Raw genomic sequence first — 7,140 nt, forward strand, 5'->3', positions numbered from 1 at the left:
GAGGAGGAGGAGGAGGAGGAGGAGGAGAGGTCAGCCATAAGCATGTGGAGAGATTGGGGAGGGGAGTGGGGGGAGAGGGGGAAGAGGGTAAGGGAACAAGAGCAAGAGGAGAAGAGAGCAAGAGAGAGATAGCAGGGGGCAAGCAGCCCCTTTTATAGTGAGCCAGGGCCACCTGGCTGTTGCTAGGTAACTGTGGGGCAGAGCCTAGATTAAATTCCAAGAAGGGATACCAGTATTATCTGGATTATATGAATATAGTGACTAATTCTGCACCACCAATAATGCACATGTGTCTCCGAGAGGAAGGAAAGCGTAGCAAAGCACTTCCCCTTGGAGGCAGAGTGAGTCTAGATTTGAATCCTCTCCTCCCATGTGTGTCTTCCCTCTGTCTGTCTGTCCGTCTGTCCAACTGCCCGTCCATCTGTTGTATGAGTCTGACTGAATCTGTGACTACCTAAAGGCTGCCTGGCGAATCTGTTTGTCCCTGTATCTGTGCGCCTGTCTGTCTGTCTGTCTGAGCTATGTGTAAGTGGTCTGTCTGTCTCTCACAAAGGGTTTTGCTCTGCCTGTATTGAACAGCCCAGGGAGCATCACGTGGGGGAAGGAACCAGACACTTTCCAGAGATCTCTAACAGAGTTTTACAAGAGGCTGAGCCACTGGCTGCAATGGCTTCCCACTCATCAGGTAACAGGACATCATTGTTTACCAACCAATAAACAGCCACTTTCAACCTTAGGGTGGGTTTTAGGATGTTGCTTTCAATTTCTGTCTTTGTTGCTCTCAGTAACAATACACATACGATTTAAGATTACAGCTATGCACTGGCTTGGGTTGTAAAAGTTGATTGCAGGGGCAATCCAGGCAAGTAAGCTTGCTTGTTACATTGTTCTCTTAAAAGCAGGCTAAACAAATAGTTTGAGTGCACAGTAGGATAGCAGTCTCCATTGACTACAGGGTTGTATTATTAACTCTGGTGTGAGGTCCAGCAAGACTTCCAGTCTCTTACAATTTCGAGGTCTGTAGATCAGCACCAACATTACCTGAGACACAGAATGCAGGTCAACAAGCCCCTCCCAACCTATCAAACCCGACTCTCTAGGCATGGCCTCGGATGGACAGCATCTCTGACCTCTACCAGTGTGCAGAGGATGCAGGCTCCACCCTCAGCATCTTGAACCAGAGTCCTCATTTAAACAAGTTCTCCAGCTGATAGGGTCAAGCATTAGGCACGGCAGGTGCCGCTGGGGAATTGTTCCAGAAGAATAACAACAGCCTTGAGCACTTGAGCATTTAAGGGGCGACACAGTTCAAGCCCCAGGAGCTGTCTACACCCCAGCTACTTAGAGATGAGCATTGGTCAACACCCTCTGCCAGAACTGGGTCCTAGGGGGCCACCTTCACCCACCATCGCCCACCTGGGCTTCCTTATCTGATTAGAAGTGTAATATCTACTGTGAGAATAAAATTGTGAAGTAGAGATGTACAGTTTCCCACACCTCCCCTCCCAGGAGAGGCTGCCTCTGATAGTTTGGAATGTTTCTTCTCTCTCTCCTTGTATGCATCCTTCAGAAAGTTATTTTTTACTTGATGTTATCAGGGCTAAGGGAAACTCCATTTTCCCAAATTCTTGCACTTAGACAAAAGTCAGCAGTTCTCAGGAACTTGGGAAGCCAGTTTCTTCTCTCAAGAGGAGCCAGTTCCCTTATCATCAGCAGAAGGGACAAGTGGCTCTCGATGGTGTCTATAGCACACTGAAGTGGATGGTAGCCTCTCGGTTCCTTCAGTAGTGAGTACCTGTTACACATTTCAAAGTCCATACTGGCTCTTCTCACCTCTTTTATCCTAAACTTCTGCAGCTTAAAACTCAAAGGCTCTCCTCTCCACAGATACTCACTTCTTATAAACCTGCTCTTTTGGCTATACACTTTCCCTTTTGCTTGTTCTCTGTCTCTCTGTCTCTGTCTCTATCTCTGTCTCTGTCTCTCTCTCTCTCTCCTCTCTAATGTTTCTGCTGGCCATGTTCAGTCTACTTTCTCATTCTTCTCAACTGTGCCATGGAGCAGTCATGTAAATCAGTTTATACAGATATTATTTTAGGCTTTAAAAGTACTCTATTGATGCAATTTTAAGCTCTATAAATACCTAAATACTAGCCACTAATAAACTTTTTTTGGTACTAATGTTAGACAATAGGCCACTTAAAATTTTCCTTCTATATGTGCAAGGGAGATCTTTATATTCATCTCACTTCTTTTGGAGCAAGTCCTACCCGTGTTAATTATAGTAATTACTGAGCTAAATGATTTTAATATTTCTGAGGCTTTTGTTATCTATTGCCAAGTTGCTCCGCAGAAAGTTTTAATAGTTGAAACTTGGGCTTGTATATCCGAGTACCCATCTTCCTCTCCAGCTTTGAGAACTGCTGATTTGGAATATGCTAATGCTGTAGGAACCAGCCTGGCATGGTTGTGATTTTCCTGGTTCCTCAGTGGTGATGGGCCTTCGTTCACTATGTAGCCATGCTACCGTGGGAAAATAACCAATGAGATTCAGGCATCTGGAGGCCATTCAACTTTCCCCACATATGTCCTGGAGCTCCCCTGACATCAGACACTCATGGCCATTAACCTTTTCCAGCTCTCTGGAACATACCTCGAGACAGCTAATCTCAGGCCAGATATCATCTGATGCAGGCACCATCTGGATTTGACCATGCTCATAGGCGACTGTTGTCCAGCCTACCTCATCTGCTCCTGGCTGCCCCCTTCTTACCTGTGGGCTTTACAGTTCAAGTGTCAGATAGGCCTCTAGTAAATCTACAAAGTGTGTGCGTGTGTGTGTGTGTGTGTGTGTGTGTGTGTGTGTGTGTGACATAGCCAGGTGGACAAGCTTTGGTGAAGAATGAGGGCTTGGCTTAGCTCCAGCTCCCTTTGGGTCAGATGTCATCAGCCTGCATTAAGTGTTCGGTTCTACCAACACCCCCACTCAGTTCCCTCTGCCTGTTCTTTATGAACTTTGTACAAGATTGAAGAGAACTTCACTGTAACAGTAACATTGAAACGTGTTTAGACATCCCCCGGCAGGTCACTTGTTTCTCTCTACAGCTAGGTTTCCTAGCTGGCCGAGGCTTCAAATGTCTCACTGCAACAGCAGGGCTTCTGCAGGTCTTTGCTTGACCCTGACAGAAAGGACGAGGCATGTGGATATTAGCCCAGAAACTTAGAATACCCAAGATACAATTTGCAAAACACAAGAAAACCAAGAAGAAGGAAGACCAATGTGTGGATACTTCATTCTTCCTTAGAATAGGGAACAAAATACCCATGAAAGGAGTAACAGAGACAAAGTTTGGAACTAAGATGAAAGGATGGACTATCCAGACACTACCCCACCTGGGGATCCATCCCATAATCAGCCACCAAACGCAGACACTATTGCATACGCCAGCAAGATTTTGCTGAAAGGACCCTGATATAGCTGTCTCGTATGAGGCTATGCCAGTTCCTGGCAAACACAGAAGTGTATGCTTACAGTCAGCTATAGGATGGAACACAGGGCCCCCCCAATGAAGGAGCTAGAGAAAGTACCCAAGGAACTGAAGGGGTCTGCAAGCCTATAGGTGGAACAACAATATGAACTAATCAGCACCCCCGGAGCTCATGTCTCTAGCTGCATATGTAGCAGAAAATGGCCTAGTCGGCCATCATTGGGAAGAGAGGCCCCTAGGTCTTGAAAACTTTATATGACTCAGCACAGGGGAACACCAGGGCCAAGAAGTTGGAGTGGGTGGGTAGGGGAGCAGGGCGGGGGGAGGGTATGGGGAACTTTCCGGATAGCATTTGAAATGTAAATAAAGAAAATATCTAATAATAAAAAAGAAAGGACGAGGTGCAAGGGACAGGGTGCTAGTTTGGGGAGAATAATGAAGAGAATCTGCTTTCCTTGGATTGATTATTAGAAAGATGGAGAAGTCACAGCAAGGTTACCTTGGAGAGGACTTCTTCCTGTTGTTAAAGATTGTTAGAGAAGAGAAATGTCAGCCAGTGCAGCAACCCCCACTGCTGCCGACCCTCAGTCCTATGCTGCTGAGAACACAGCAGGGATCCACGGGTCTGGCTCTTGCTGGTTAAAGAGCTATAAGGAACCATTTGGTTTATTTGTATTCTTTTGAGACAGGAGTTTCATTTGTTAAGTTTGGCCTCACTCATGGCTCTGCTGAAGATGACCTTGAACTTCTGATCTTCTTGCCTCTACCTCCTGAGTGCTGAGATGCAGTGCTGGACATTGCACTCAGGGATGAAGAGCACTAGGCACAGGCAGGCAGTGGTGGCCCATGCCTTTAATCCCAGCACTTGGGAGACAGAGGCAGGCAGATTTCTGAGTTCGAGGCCAGCCTGGTCTACAGAGTGAGTTCCAGAACAGCCAGGGCTACACAGAGAAACCCTGTCTCAAAAAAAAAAAAAAAGCACTAGACAAGCACCAGACCAGCTGAGCTGAGCTACATCCATAGTCCTAGGATTATAGTTTGGGTTAGTTTATAAACGGATGTCTGTGCTGTTCATAGAAATCACCAAAAGTGATATCTTTTCAGCAGTGTTTTTATTAGTTTTTTTCTGCATAGGCCCAAGGGCAGGGGCTCCATTGCAGTCCATTGCCTGTTGCTATAACAAAACACCCAAGACCAGGCGATTTGTGATGAGTAGAGTTTTATTTAGAGGCTGGGAAGCCCAGGAGCATTCCATCTGTGAGGATCTTGCATTCATCTAAACATGATGGAGTGCATCTCTTGGGGAGAGAGGAACAGTACGCTAGATCAAGATTCTCTCCCTCTTCTTATACCACCACTAACATCATCAAGAAGCTTCATCCTTCTAGCCTCTTCTAATATGATTTGCCTCCCCAACTAGGCCTCTTGATAACTTTGGGGATTAAGCTTTCTTAACGTGTAAGGAAGAAATAACGTCAGTCTTCACAATGAGTGGCTTTCTTAAGACATTTTCCTCGTGGATCTTGACCTCTCCTTGAAAGTCTCAACCTAGTCCAGGGAGGAGAGTCTCAACAGAGTACTGGACTTCAACCCATGCTGACTGCTTTGTCTCAGCTCCTCCCCATTCTCCACAAACAGCATCATGTCTAAAGACGATGGGAGAAACTGTCTCTCCAGCAACTTCCCTAACAGCAAACACAACAGTCCACACAAGCAGTCTTCAGCATGAAGTAGAAACGCAAGTTCAAATAACCTCCCTGTTCATGGACAGTCCAAAAGTAAACCAAGACCATAAAACTTAATAGGCGGATGATTTGGTCATAGGCTAATTGTTCAGGACACTGTATGCAAAGCTATTTCTTTATAGTAAGCAATATCCAATCAAAAGGTATATAAACAGACTAATAACAAATGGACTTTGAGCTCCCTAAGTTGGCTGAATTACACTTGGATGGGACTTTTGTGGCTATGGATTTCCTGAAGAAACAAATTTCAATTCAAAGAAAACATTTGGGGTAGTGACTTTCTTTTCCTAGTGAATTTTTAATGAAAGGACTTTTTCTTGTAGATATGTTTTTTCCCCCCCTAAAACTTTCAACATAATCCAGGGATCAGTGTCTTATTGTCTCCCTTATGTTTTTATATACTGTAGGATTGGTGGTTGATAATTCTTTGGAATACTTGTGTAAATCCTTCTTTTTTTTTTTTTAACATTTATTTATTTATTATATGTAAGTACACTGTAGCTGCCTCAGACACTCCAGAAGAGGACATCAGCTTTCGTTACGGATGGTTGTGAGCCACCATGTGGTTGCTGGGATTTGAACTCAGGACCTTTGGAAGAGCAGTCGGCACTTTTAACCACTGAGCCATCTCTCCAGCCCGTGTAAATCCTTCTTTATCAAAGAGTTATAGTCACCCAACCCGGAGCATAGCAGCACAACAAAGGTAAAGATGTGAAGACCAAAGTCACTGAATGCATCACCATAAAAGAATGTCTATGTTCTACATAGCAGTGTTGGGTGGCCACTTACCAAAAACAGTCAACCATGCTTGGGAGGTCAGGTGACATATGCCCCATCCTAAGCACAAAAATCTCATGTTTATCCTTATCAAGGTAAGAAAGTTTTGATTTGTAGAGACCCCCATGGCTAATGGGGGTTGATAAGAGAAACCAGAGACAAACCCTAGCAACGTATGTAACACTGTGTGCCACGGGTGCAACTCTCTGACCACCCACGGTAGGTAGGTGGCAAAGGGCCTCTTACAAGGTTTTCCTGTAATGGGAAGGTCTAGGTGCTCTTCAGCTCATTTGACAAAATGAAGTGCCAAATACCTGGACATTTGAGAAGTCGCAACAGCAGAAAGAGCAATGGGACTTGGTGGTCGGACGTCCCAGAGCCACGGAGCTGTCTAGAGCAGGTGGGTGTGCATTGCTACTCAGGAGGATTAACACAAAATTATATTGGATTCCTTAGACACTGAAGAAAAGGCTGAAGTCCCCCCACTCACTCACACAGTCTCCCTGAAACCTGGAGTGCGGACAGTGGCTTTTTAGAGCCTTAAGCCAACTTCATCCTCACAGAGAGAATTTCTGCAATTCGTTCTTAGTTTTGAACTTCACTTTGGACATTCTGGCTTATTGTCCTGGCAGAAACCATGGTAACCCGACACTTTGGCAATTTGCTTTTTCCTTTCTCTCTGCATCTTTACTTAATGGAAGCATAAAATGTCAATATGGACTGTCTCAGGCACTTCTGTAGCTGGCAGTGGTCACATGATCCAGCCCAGGTCGACGAGGCAAAGGCGAATCTGTAGTAGGAAACTTGATTTCTTACTGAACAGTCACCCCTCCTTCCAGCCTTATATGTATCCAGGTGGTACCGGGCGCCTCACAGACCATCAAATGAAGACAGTGGAAAACCCAAGGACGGTTGCCTTTAGTCAACCAGATAGCTTCACAGGGCTTCCTGTTGTTCTAGACTAAACACTCCAAAGCTCAGTATTGACCCTCTCAAAAGGTGGCTGCCAGTTTTGTATGTACATATTTTCCTATACATAAAGAAGTTTGTAGAAGGAAATCAGGCCGATAATTTCAGTTATACTAAAGGTACAGGAAGAAACTCAAAAAAAAAAAAAAAAAAAAAAAAAA

The sequence above is a fragment of the Mus pahari genome, chromosome 18 (genome assembly GCF_900095145.1).
Source record: "Mus pahari chromosome 18, PAHARI_EIJ_v1.1, whole genome shotgun sequence".
NCBI lineage: Eukaryota > Metazoa > Chordata > Mammalia > Rodentia > Muridae > Mus > Mus pahari.